The following is a 12,817-nucleotide window of genomic DNA, read 5'->3' on the forward strand; positions in this document are numbered from 1 at the left end:
ATGTTTAATTTTACACGATGAAGAAAACGAAAATCTTCAATTGTAAATCCACGATCTGCCATTACTTCGTCACCCGGCAATAAATAGTTTAAAAATCCACTCTTTTCCACGATAATTTTGTTCTTTTCAAAAGCTTTGGAAATAAACATGATTTGTCCATGTGGAGATTTTCCAACTAAATATTTTGCGGTATTGTGCGACTTGTAATTACTGAAAGTTTCACTTCTAGTTTCAAGTTCGTAGGTCGTTGTATAAATGTTTCGGCACAGTCTATTATTACAGTGGTGCGAGGGTAATTTTCTCGGAAAGATTCGGAACAACATGCTTGTATTGTATTTGTTTCCCTCGGCAACCATGCAACTAAATCCTTAAGTTTTTCTGCAAGCATTAAACCTTTTACTAGCTTAACTTTTGAAATTCCAAATCTACGAGCTAAGTCATCAAACAGCAAGTTTAGTTTAAGTTTCATCAACACTAGTAGTAACTGGTCGGCGACTTCAAGTTGAAAGTTATATGTATTTACTGCTGACATAACCTCTGCTAACGTAAATAATATTTCTTTACTTACACCAGTATATAACAAAGAGTCACTGTCCGTTACAATACTTATTTTTGCGGACATAGCGCTACTTTCAATTTTGACTTGAACCCCCTTTTCTTCAGTCAACGCCGTATTCGTTTGAGTAAAGGTATTCTGTATGTCCGACCAGGGTTTTGAATACATGTGATCCTGTGAGATCAAATAATCAGAATCGACATATTGTGTTCCAACTGATGCCGTAGGTGGATTAACCACATTAAAATCACAAAAAGCTTCTGAAATGAAAAGAAATGATTTTGTTCCGTCGGAGCTCCGTCTAGAAAGTGATCCGAGCATACGAATACTTGCTTTGGAAGTGTTTTTCTATTTAAAGCTTTAATACACTGTAATCGTTTTGTTTCATTAGCGGGCATAACAAATAGTTTAAATGGAACCAAACAAGAACAGTCTTAGTGATTTTGTCCATGTAATTCACAAAATGATACGTTCCAATCATTTAATTTACGACGATTATTAGAACATTCATTAACAGCACAAGAATTTCCACCCCCTTTCCTATATTTTTCGTTATTTGCCATGGTCATATGTAGATGAAATATGTGAAACAAAAACGTTATAAATGACCGATAATTATATAGACTATATAGATTATTGATTGCACGTGCGTTATCATTCACGAGTGCTATGGCCGACGTACCACGCGACCTCTTAATGGCAGCGCACATGTTTTTGAGATAAGACGTGGATAAACCCGTCTATTGTTTTGAACAAACAGCAGGACGTTGGTATTCTCATTTGAATTGCTTCATATTTAATTTGTCGGAGCTTTTTATAGCTTTCTAAGAGGTATGGGTTTTGTTTATTGTTTAAGGCCGTACGGCGACATATAGTTACTAACCTCTACGTAATTTCGGGTGGATAGTTGTCTCATTAGCAATTATGCCGCATCTACTTATTATATATTACTATGTGCTTTCTTACGTCCTATTGTATTCCAAATAAAACCTAATTTTAATGAAATTTGCCTTTGAAATGGATTAATATATTATCACCGTAATTTCTTTATAAATGCGTGTTCTATAATGATAACTATGTTACGTTGAATCTAATTGGACAAGGTTATATATCATGCCTGAGCATAACTATTTATGGCTAACCATAAATAGATTTATGGCTAGCCTTAAAAAAAGGCTAGGCATAAATCGAATTATGGCTAGGCATAAGTATTTATGCCTAAGCATAAATAGATTTAAGGCTAGCCATAAATTATTATGCCTAGGCATAAATCGATTTAAGGCTAGCCATAAATAATTATGCCTAGGCATAAATCATTTAAGGCTAGCCTTAAATGGATTTATGTTTAGGCATAAATCGATTTATGCCTAGACATAAATATTTATGGCTAGCCATAAATTAATATTTATGATGCACATACCGCGTCATGATAACGCAATCATACCATACAGTGTCGTAAAAAAATGGTGAGCGTGAACTATTCCTTACTATTGCCAATTCTCAAGCGTATTCAATTGATTAGGAAATAAACTTTCTTATTTTCAAGGATATTTCTGCTGCCAATATAAAAATGCACATTGTCAAAAATGTATATATACTGCAAGTGAAAGAAAGTTACTATATAGACTGTAACTCCATCTTTTCTAAATTACACAGGGTTTCACATCTGTTTTTAAATGTTTGTATTGTCCTAATTTTTATGAATCAAGTATCGAGTTTGAATTTTTGTCCCGATTAACAAAGTGTTGACAGAATGATTCTCATAATACATATTTAAAAACGGAACTTATAGTTTGCGCAAACCTCCTCAAAATTTGCTGAAAACTCAAATATCAGAATATCTGTAAAGGGGCTCGTACTCTTTCTAAATGATATCAAAATTGCCCTATGCAGGTACAATCTTCTCATTTTATAGATATCAACGTCAGAATGACGATAACAGAAAATATTGAGACATTCAATGCAGTTAACCCTGTAAAGATATACATATAGCAAGCTTATTAATACGTAAGGGAGCTACAATTTGACTTTAATTTAATTGAGGGAAAAGGGGGGGGGGGGGGGGTAGGATGAAAAATGTTGTCCTGCCTTTTTTTTAATTGTTATCTCTGTCCTGCCTTATTGTTTTTCACTCTATTCGGTCCTGACGTTTTTACAAATTTCATCCTACCCCCCCCCCCCCCCCCCTAAAATGAAATGATAGCTCCATTATAAAATTAAGGTAATGTCAGAATGTCTGGTACATGTAGCAATGTTTTGTATCGTCAATTTATCTATTTACAGGAAAGGAAAAGCAGACTTCTACTCAAGGCATGATATATTTACAGGATAGAAAAAGATGACTTCTACTCAAGGATGATAAATTTACAGGAAAGGGAAAGAAGACTTCTACTCAAGGCATGATATATTTACAGGAAAGGAAAAGAAGACTCAAACTTAAGTCATGATCTATTGCTGCTGTATAAAGACCCCAAATAACGGACAGAGCTTATTTTCTATTTAATCTGTTTGGTTTGAATTATAATTTTTGCTGTAAATGTTGACAGTTAAAATTAAAACCACATTCTGCAAGATTATAAACTCACTTTAAATGTGTCATTTTTTTTCATGGTCTCCCATACTTTCAACACTATTGTGCTATTTCGTGGCGGTCATTTTTTTATTGATGGAGGAAGCCGGATTACCCGAAGAAAACCACGAACCTTCGATAGGAAAAACTGACAATCATGGGTCTACTCAATTAAGATTGGAGTCGAGCGCACTTTGCACGAGCGGAATTCGAATTCATAATCTCAGCGTTGAGTGGCTTGTTATACAATAGTTCGACTACTTGGGGCATTCGGTCACCAAGGCCACGATAGATTAAAACATACGAGTTAATTTATAGCTATACATAAATAAGAGGATCGGGTATGATTGTCAATGAGACAACTATTCCTCAAAGATCATTTAAAGTGGGCTTCAACAATTAACGGCAACCTTACGGCCTTCAACATGAGAAAACCCATACTGTAACGTCGCCTAATAAAGGCCCCGATATACATGAGTACAGTTAAACAAGAGTTTGTGGGGAAAATTATTAGCCCATTTCGTATACTATATCATCTCTATCTGTGATGTTTGTTGTTTAATTTATCAGTGTGAATGTTTCCCCAGCCAATGATTCTGCTGCTGAAAATGTTACACCACAGTGACTCTTTTCTATTATTACAATATCTGTTAGACGACATATATACCGCTGTTGTATACAACGGATTATTTTCTCCAAGCCTGTGAACTTATTTCGGTTATCAGCTCTGTGGGAATAATTCCCAAATCTACAGATAACTATTTGGTTATAATCTAGAAGAAATTTCCCTAGTCTAAATATTTCTTATTGGTCAACTGTTTTTGGAAATTTTCCCATTCTATTGATGTCGGTATCGTTGCCATCTTTTTGTGGAAATTTCTCAGTCTATTGATTTATTTTTGGTTATCAAATTTTAGTGATTTGGTTTTCGTTATCATCTTTTTGGGGAAATTTCCCCAGTCTTTTGATTTCTTTTTGGTTATCAACTTTGTGGGAAAATTTCCCCATTTTAGTAATTTCGTTTTCGTTATCATCTTTTTGGGGAAATTTCCCCATTCTATTGATTTCTTGATGGTTATCATTTTTTTGGGGGAGATTTCCCCATTCTATTAACTTCTTGTTGGTTATCGTCTATTTTGGGGAAATTTCCCCATTCTATTGATTTCTTTTAAATTTTCATCATTTTTGGGATATTTCACCATTCTATTGATTTCTTTTTCGTTAACATCTTTTAGGGAAATTTCCCCGTTCTATTGATTTCTTGTTGGTCATCATCTTTTTGGGGAAATTTCCCAAATTATTGATATCTGATTGGTTATCAACTTTATGGGGAAATTTTCCCCAATACTTGTTAACAATTATTTCTACGTTTCTTGTACATGTAAAGTAAAACGTGTTTATTTGTTGAGATTGTTCTCCAAGTTTTGTTGTGTAGTGTTATTTGAATACCACCATCAAATATATGTGTTACAATCATGCCAGTTAAATTTTTGTTGGAATGTTTTGTTCACACAAATAGAAAACATTGAAAAAAGAGAATAAAATAGAAATTCTCTTTTTCAAATAGATTGCGTTCAATACACTGTTTAAGTTATTTGATTGATCATTTTTAATGTTCGTATTATAATTAATTTAATCGTTATCTTTCTTGCAAATAAATAAAAAGGTAAAGTCGAGTGTGATGTGTATGCACGAGCCATATTTATTTATGCGTGCGGTTTATAGACAATTTAATATGACTGGTTCCTGGTATTTCTATTCCGTTATCACCATGCATAGTTGTACGGAAGGAACCAACATTTAATTTCGTTTGAAAACTAGGCGCGAATTCGTGGAAAAAGTGAAGAAAATCATCATCAAGATAAATTAAACCAGCTAAAAGTGAATAAAAGGTGTGTACACTAATCAAATAGTTTTATGTTAAATTGCAGTTGACCGTTTCCTTAAAATCACTTGAAAAAAATTGTTGAAAAACCCACGGGATCAGAATTCAATGGATTTAACAAAATACTGCAAATTATCAACATAGAAGTAGAAGATGAAGACAAAGGCTCTTCTTTTAAGGACTGGAATCCAAAAATACACCAAATAAAATTCCTTAACTATAACCTAAAATAACCCATGTACCAAACAGATACATAAAACTGTCAACTAGAACTCATTTGCAACAATCAAATGTATCAAATAAATGACATAGAAGGATTGTCAAAAGACGCTATATACGTTTCAAGTTTACTTCGTCATGGCCGGTTTAAAAAAACGCATTTAAAACATTACTATTTGCCGTAGTATTAATATACTTTTGCCCTTGTAACAAATGAGCTGCGTCGGATAGAAATCGACCTTATGCAAATGAATATCAATGCATCTGTTAACCTGAATTGGGTTGAAAACATCTCCACGGAAAACTTGTAACTGTTTGAAATTTGAGTTATTATAAGAACACTACAAAACACACCAAAATTCATCTTATATTTCGTATTTGAATGTTCCAACATCAATCAAAGTCTTGTACATGTACATGTATATGTGCACTTGCATTAGGTCGATTTCTATTCGATGCAGCTCAAATGAAGCATCGAACTGTGATCTCTTCATTAAGTCATTTTGAAGAATTGTATTGTCTTAATGTATACGTCTTGTAATTGATGAAGTAGGTGTACGTCTTCAATGCAAAAAGAAAACAGATTGTGTTCTGTCTTTGTCGTTCTTACCAAAAACATAACGATCTCAAATTCTAAAATATGATCACGGTTTATACACATGTTTTAAAATTTTACAAATATGATAATGTGATCATACGGAAACAAGTTTGAAAACAAAATTATGGATTTGTAAATGATAAAGATCGTTATTATAATCGTATTATTATAATAAAAAGAATATAATTGTTTACAAGGTTTACAACTTGTATTTCAGATATTTAGATTTGTTGTGGAAGCATGATTTCCAATGCAGAATTTCAACTACCGGTTTTATATGTAAACGTTTTACAATTTGTACATGTTTTATATTATAGATTTGACCCAATTTTATATAAAAACTGCTCCAACAGAGTTATGAGGAAGAACGACGGATTGAAAGACCGATACGATGCGTCTGTGTCTCAATACGACATGTTGCGCGGTCTTATATCCTTTGATATCAGCATAATAGTCTAAACTGTTATATTGTCCTTGTCGATTGTGATATTTTAAGTGATTGTAGAACGACGCAACTGGTTTCGTCCCTTTTGAAATTCCAGTGATTCCCACCGGTTTGCTTGCCTTATTGATTTGTCTCATTTTAACCAATTTTCGAGTTTTGAACATCGAAAACTACTGTCGTCTTTAATTCATAGATCATTTATGATTAAAACCTAGTTGTGATGCTGTTTCATTGGCAATTACTTGAGGTCTCATGTTTTGCACGCGTTAATTTTATCTTGTAAAACTAGTAAATAGATTATATTAAACATGCACTCTTTGTATCCAGCCTTTACTTCCTTTTACTGGTATTTCTCATTATTGACAACTTTACTATCAAAAGAAAATGAGAATTCAAAATTTTTGATAAAAAAAATATTTAAATAATTCTACTTTTTATCCTCCTATAACGAGGGCGGGTGCACATTTTCACTTTACGAACGAATTAAACAATATGGATATCAATTGTAAACCACGACATAATATGTTTCAATAACGTCGCCAGAAAAATTAAAAGGGTTTTTGTTCGTCATATAATCAATATCAATTTCATTAGCACAATGCGATTTGTTGGTTATTAAAAAACTTAACATTGATTTAACGAACATCACAAATATAATTATTAAAATAAACTCAATCACTACTGTCTTTTTGTGATGATTTTTTATTCCTAATCATCAGTTAGTTTTTCTCTTATAATTCTTAAAGAATCATCAACTCACATCTTAAGCGCAACAACATTTTTCTCTGCTTTGTTTTTTGATCGTGTAGTTTTTAAACAATATTTGTAAGTATGTGAATACCTTGCAAAGATTATATTATTGTCTTTACTTGGTTTTGACATAATTTTACGCTGACCTGAGGACATTTACAATCAAATCAATTTATCAAAGTTGAATATTCAAGTTTAGTGACATCGGGAAATTGACTTTTGTTTGATAAAACATAGAATGACGACAATGTTAACTAAACATACTAGGCTTACCTGAAACTACTTTATCCAGAATCAAATAAGACAAAGATGATAAAATGAATGTTATTGACTTAAAAGACCAGAGTGTCCATTGTGCAATATCATCACATATTTCAATCTAATCAATTTATCAAGATAACATATTCAAGTTTAGTGAAATCAGGGAATTGACTTTTGTTTGTGAATACATTTCAAGGATATCATGCTTAGATTTTTTAGATTGATAAAACTAGAATGGCAATGTTCATTAACCCTAATATGCTTACCTGAAATAACTCGATCCAGAGTTAAATAAGATAAAGATGATGAATTGAATGTTAAATGTTGTCCATGAGAAGTTATTGACTTGAAATACAGATTGTCCAATGTGCAATATCATCACATATTCATCATTGTATTGAAATGTTATTTGGTATCACTTCCTTTTTAAACACAACGGATTCCGCATTTGAATTTAAAAATTATATTTTGTGATTCATGTGAAAAAAACCCCCATATTTCTATTTATATTATGCACATTACATTGCGACAGCTTTAGAATGACTGATTATACTTAAAATTAATTTAAACGTGATACCTGATATTTTTTATCAGAAAACTGACAGACCATGCAAATGATATTTGAATTAAAGTTTGAAGTCTGGATTTTAACATTGACCTAAATTAGAATTGTAAAAATGTGTACTTTAACAATTCGAATGAAGGCACTGAATTTTACTTTATAAAAATTGATTTAAGAATCGTCCAAATCTTTAAGTTATGTGTTTTTATTATTTTTTTTTTATTAAGGCAGTCTAATGATGATATTTTAGTTATTTTTTTTTTATCACATTATTTTAAAGTATTTATCCATCTGAACATTCTGTAAAAATCCCAAAGTCATTATAATGTCACAACATGGAGTAAATTAATAATTAAATTATGTAAATAAACGCACATGGTAAATACTTTATATATAAGAGCATATGAGAGGAGCTAACCATGCAATCATCTGTTGATACCAAGTGTCCAGCTGTTAATCTCTGACCACAACATAATTAATGTGGTCTTATCTTATTATGTTGCAATCAAACTTAATTTACATAATAATGTAGGTGAACAAAGAAAATGTAAAAGAGAAAAAAATATAGAGGGAATATAATCTAAAGTGAAGACATATATAGATAGAAATAAATTTGTAAAAGTAGCTTAAACTAAATTTTGAAAGCCTCTGACAAATGTTATTACTAAGGCAAAATAATTTGTATCTGAATCTGACACCAGCAACAATCCTTATTCTAGGCAAATCACCTGGATTAAATTATTTTTTAACTTGTACTATAAGAAGTATCTGTTCTATTTTGTAGAGGACAGTAGGTAGTATGAACATATTTTTTATTGCATAGTTTTAAGTTTCTAGTTATTTTCACATTACCATGTATTTCTTTTTAAATATGAATAATAATTATTATTTCATAGTGAGCATTATGTAATATATTGATTATATGCAACTGATCACTATTAATATACTCTTATCTCATACAGTCTGGACAGGAGAGGAGCTGTGACCATATTTAATTACTATGTACATTACAGATATTGGTCAAATCTGTGACGTCAAACTCCCGCCATATGCTAAATTGGTGTTGTTGAGGGATGGACAGTGTGCAAATAATGCAAAATTTACAGTTTAAGTGTATAAAAGACTCAAACTGTGTGGTGCTTGTGATTAAATAATGGTGTCAGAACACTCCTGTGGTGTTCCCAGAGGAATGTTTATATTTATGTTGCATTTATAGGGGTTCAAAAGGGGATATTCAGTTATAAGGTGATTTTTCAGATCAATTTTTCATGATAATTGTCATCAAAAAATTAAAACAGAATCTCTATGGGTGCAATCTCTAACAACACCGAACAGATCATGCAGATTTTGATTGAAAATCTCTGTACAGGTGAAGGTAAATAATATTTTTACTAGTAAGCTGTAATCAATAAACATGTTTATGCATATTTTTGAGGGTAAGAAGAGACTATCATAGTACCGCGGGAATTATACATGTACTATACGCGTTAGTGCTGTCTTTTTGTAACGTAACAAAAATTAAGCATACAACAATTTACATACTTTCAACCACGCACTTAATGCCCGCGATTTCGCGGGTGTGTTCTGGTACCTTTGAAATAAACATGATACCTGACATTTTTCAATAGAAAACTGACAGACCATGCAAATGATATTTGAACTAAAGTTTGAAGTCTTGTATTTAACATTGACCTAAATTAGAATTGTAAAAATGTATTTTTACAACTTGAATTAAGATATTGAATTTAAACTTTAAAAAAGTTGATTTAAAAATCGACCAGTTTGTAGTTTTATTATTTTATTTTACGAAATTTTTGAACGAAATCATACGGAACAATAATTTTCATTATTTGTAATTCCACAAAACAGTAATGACCACTCATGTTGAAAACAGACCATGTTCTTGTTTGTGTAAAATAAATGAATTTCTTTTGAAAATGTGTTTAGAACTACACAAGCAGGGACCCGATGTTGTACAGACGTGGATATTTGGTTGAAAATTGGTCGCAACGTCGGCGAGCTAAATTCAACGTCGTGCGGTTTAGAGACAATTTGAAAGTCTGGTTCCCGGTATTTCTATTTCGTTATCACGATGCATAGTTTTACGGAAGGAACCAACATTTAATTTCGTTTGAAAACTAGGCGCGAACTCATGGAAGAAGTAAAGAAGATCATCACCAAGTTAAATTAAACCAGCTTAAAATGAAATAAAAGGTTCATACACTTATCGTATAGTTTCATGTTTCATTGCAGCTGGTTGTTTCCTTTAATTCATTCGAAAACATGGTTGACATACCCACGGGGGTCAGACGTTAACGGATTTATTAAAATGTATAACTGTAGATTATCCTCCTAGAAGTAGAAGACGAATAAGAGCTCTTCTTTTATGGATTGGAATCCCTAAAGAGTTACACAAAATAAAATTCCTTTACTATAACCTAGAACAATCCATGTACCATACATGTACATACAACTGTCAACTAGAACTCATTTGCGACAATCAAATGTATTTAATAAATGACCTAGAAGGATTGTCAATAGACGCTATATACGTTTCAAATGTTGGCCAGGTATGACGACATAACCGGTTTAAAAATACACATTTTAAATACTACCATTCACCATAGTATTTATAAACTCTTATCCTTATAACAAAAGAAGCGGTGAACTGTAATTTTTTGATAAAGTCGATTGGAAAAATTGCATTGATCTTTATGTATCTTGTGAAGTAGGTATATGTCGTTAATGCATTAACAAAACATATCGTGTTCCGTCTTAGTCATTTTTAACAAAAACTTTATCTCAAATTCTGAAACATGATCACGTTTTAGAATTTTAAAGAAATGATAATATGATCATACGAAAACAAGTTTGAAGACACAACTAATTTATGAATCACAAAGATATTTGATAAAACCGTAACTGATATCAACCTATAATTGTTTTCAAACTTTGCAACATTGTATTACGCATATAGAGATTTATTGGTTAAGGATGTTTACAAATGTAGAATTTGAACTACCGTGCATTTACGGTTTTATATGTAAACATTGTGCAATTTTTATTTTGTAGATTTTATCCAATTAAATACAAAAACTTCTCCAACAGAGTTATGAGGAAAAACGATTAACATTCTGTGGTCACAATCACGAATAGAATAACGAGACATTGTGTCGGTGTCGGTGTCGGTGTCTCAATACACTAGCGACATGGTGCGCGGTATTAGATCTTCAGATATCAGTATAATCGACTTAACTGTTATTTTACCGGTTGTGTCCTTGTCAATTGTGACATTTCAAGTGAGTGTAGATTCGCATGGCGGGTGATGTATGCATAGAAGGTGACGCTTATCTCTAGACCCACCTGCTTTGGTTCCTTTGAAGTTCATGCGATTTATCAGTTTATGTTTGCTACAAATAGTTGTCTCTTTTTTTAACCAATTGACGAGATTTGAACATTATATTAGAAAATTACTGTCTCCTTTAATTCATATACACTTATTGATGATTGAAATCGTATCTGGTTTTGATGCTGTTTCAATGGCATTTACCCTAGCTATCATGTTTTCGCGCTGATTTCATTTTATAATACGAGTAAATAGATCCTGAAATTAGATGTCCTCTTTGAATCCAGATCTTAATTCATTTAACTGATATTTCTCATTGTAGACTTTTCTTCAAAAAGAAAATCAGTATTCGACATTTTGTAACAGAAAAAAGCCTTTGAAAAGTTTATATTTAATTTTAGTATGTAACCTCTTTTAAAGAGGGCGTGTACACATTATCGCTTATCGAACGATTTGAATAAAAGAGTAAAAAAATAAAAAAAGTAAATAAATCAATATCGTCGCCTATGAAATTTTGTTGTCTTGGTTTGTCAGATAATCAAAAGCAGTTTCATTTGCACTATTTAATTTCCTGGTTAATAAAACAAACTTAACATCAATGTGTTCAAGTTTAATTAAAAAAATTAACTTAATCAATATTGTCTTTCATATTATTTTTGTTCTATTCCTTAACATCAGTGTTTTTTCCCGTATCATTCTTTAAAAATCAACATCTCACAGCTTAACAGCGAAAACGGTTATCTTTTTTATTTTATCTTGTAGTGTTAAAGCAATAGTTTGAGAGTGAGTGAATACCTTCCAAAAAATACTTTATTGTCTTTACATGGTTTTGACATATTTTTGAGTGTCCTTATTCACAATGACATCAATTTATCAAGTTTAAATATTCATGTTGTTTTAAATTGTAAAATTGTCTTTTGTTGGTTTTTACATTTCAAAGATATTAATAATTAGGTTTTCAAAGAGATAAAACGTAGAATGACAATAGTTACGAAACTTAATAACCTTACCTGAAACTACTTGATCCAGACTTTAATAACACAAATATGATGAAATGAATGCAGCTTTATGTTGTCCATTATAAGTTATTGACTTTAAAGTACAAAGTGTAAAGTATGAAATACGATCACAGATTCCTCATTGTAGTGAAATGTTATTTGATATGACTTCCCTTTAAACACAACGGGTTCCGTATTTGAACTCTAAAATTGTATTGTATGAATTATGTGGACAAACCTCAACACCTATAATTGTATTATACAACTTTTACCTTATATTGCGACATATTTAAATACCTGGTTGTATTAGAAATCAATATATAAACAGGGTATCTGATAGCTTTTTATCTGAAAACTGACAGACCATGCAAATGATATTTGAGCTAAAGTTTGAAGTGTGGTTTTTAATATTGATCGAAGTTAGAATTGTAAAAATGTTATATACAATACAATACATTTTTACAATTCAAATGTAGGTACGGAATTTAAACTTTAAAAAATTGATTAAAAAATCGTGTAGATCGTTCAGTTAATGTAGTTTATTTTTTACTATGATTGAAAACTTTTGAATGAATACATTTAGTCTTAAATGCATGATTTTTTTTATTAGTTGTTATTGGCCTTGAAC

At 31.4% G+C, this 12,817-nt stretch overlaps 1 protein-coding gene across 2 annotated transcripts in view; it reads right to left on the reverse strand.

The window, feature by feature from the left end:
- Positions 1–12,221, reverse strand: part of LOC127732304 (uncharacterized) — a 96,574-nt gene extending 84,353 nt beyond the window's left edge. Inside the window, exon 1 of one of the 2 annotated variants that reach the window (XM_052241369.1) lies at positions 12,202–12,221. The gene's annotated coding sequence lies outside the window, so the exon portion shown is untranslated. Of the gene's footprint in view, positions 1–7,295; positions 7,375–12,201 lie in introns of those variants that run through there. The other variant, XM_052241366.1, reaches the window with a different exon arrangement.
- Between the last annotated feature and the right edge of the window lie 596 nt (positions 12,222–12,817).

The sequence above is a fragment of the Mytilus californianus genome, unplaced genomic scaffold (assembly GCF_021869535.1).
Source record: "Mytilus californianus isolate M0D057914Y unplaced genomic scaffold, xbMytCali1.0.p SCAF_23, whole genome shotgun sequence".
Taxonomy (NCBI): Eukaryota; Metazoa; Mollusca; class Bivalvia; order Mytilida; family Mytilidae; genus Mytilus; species Mytilus californianus.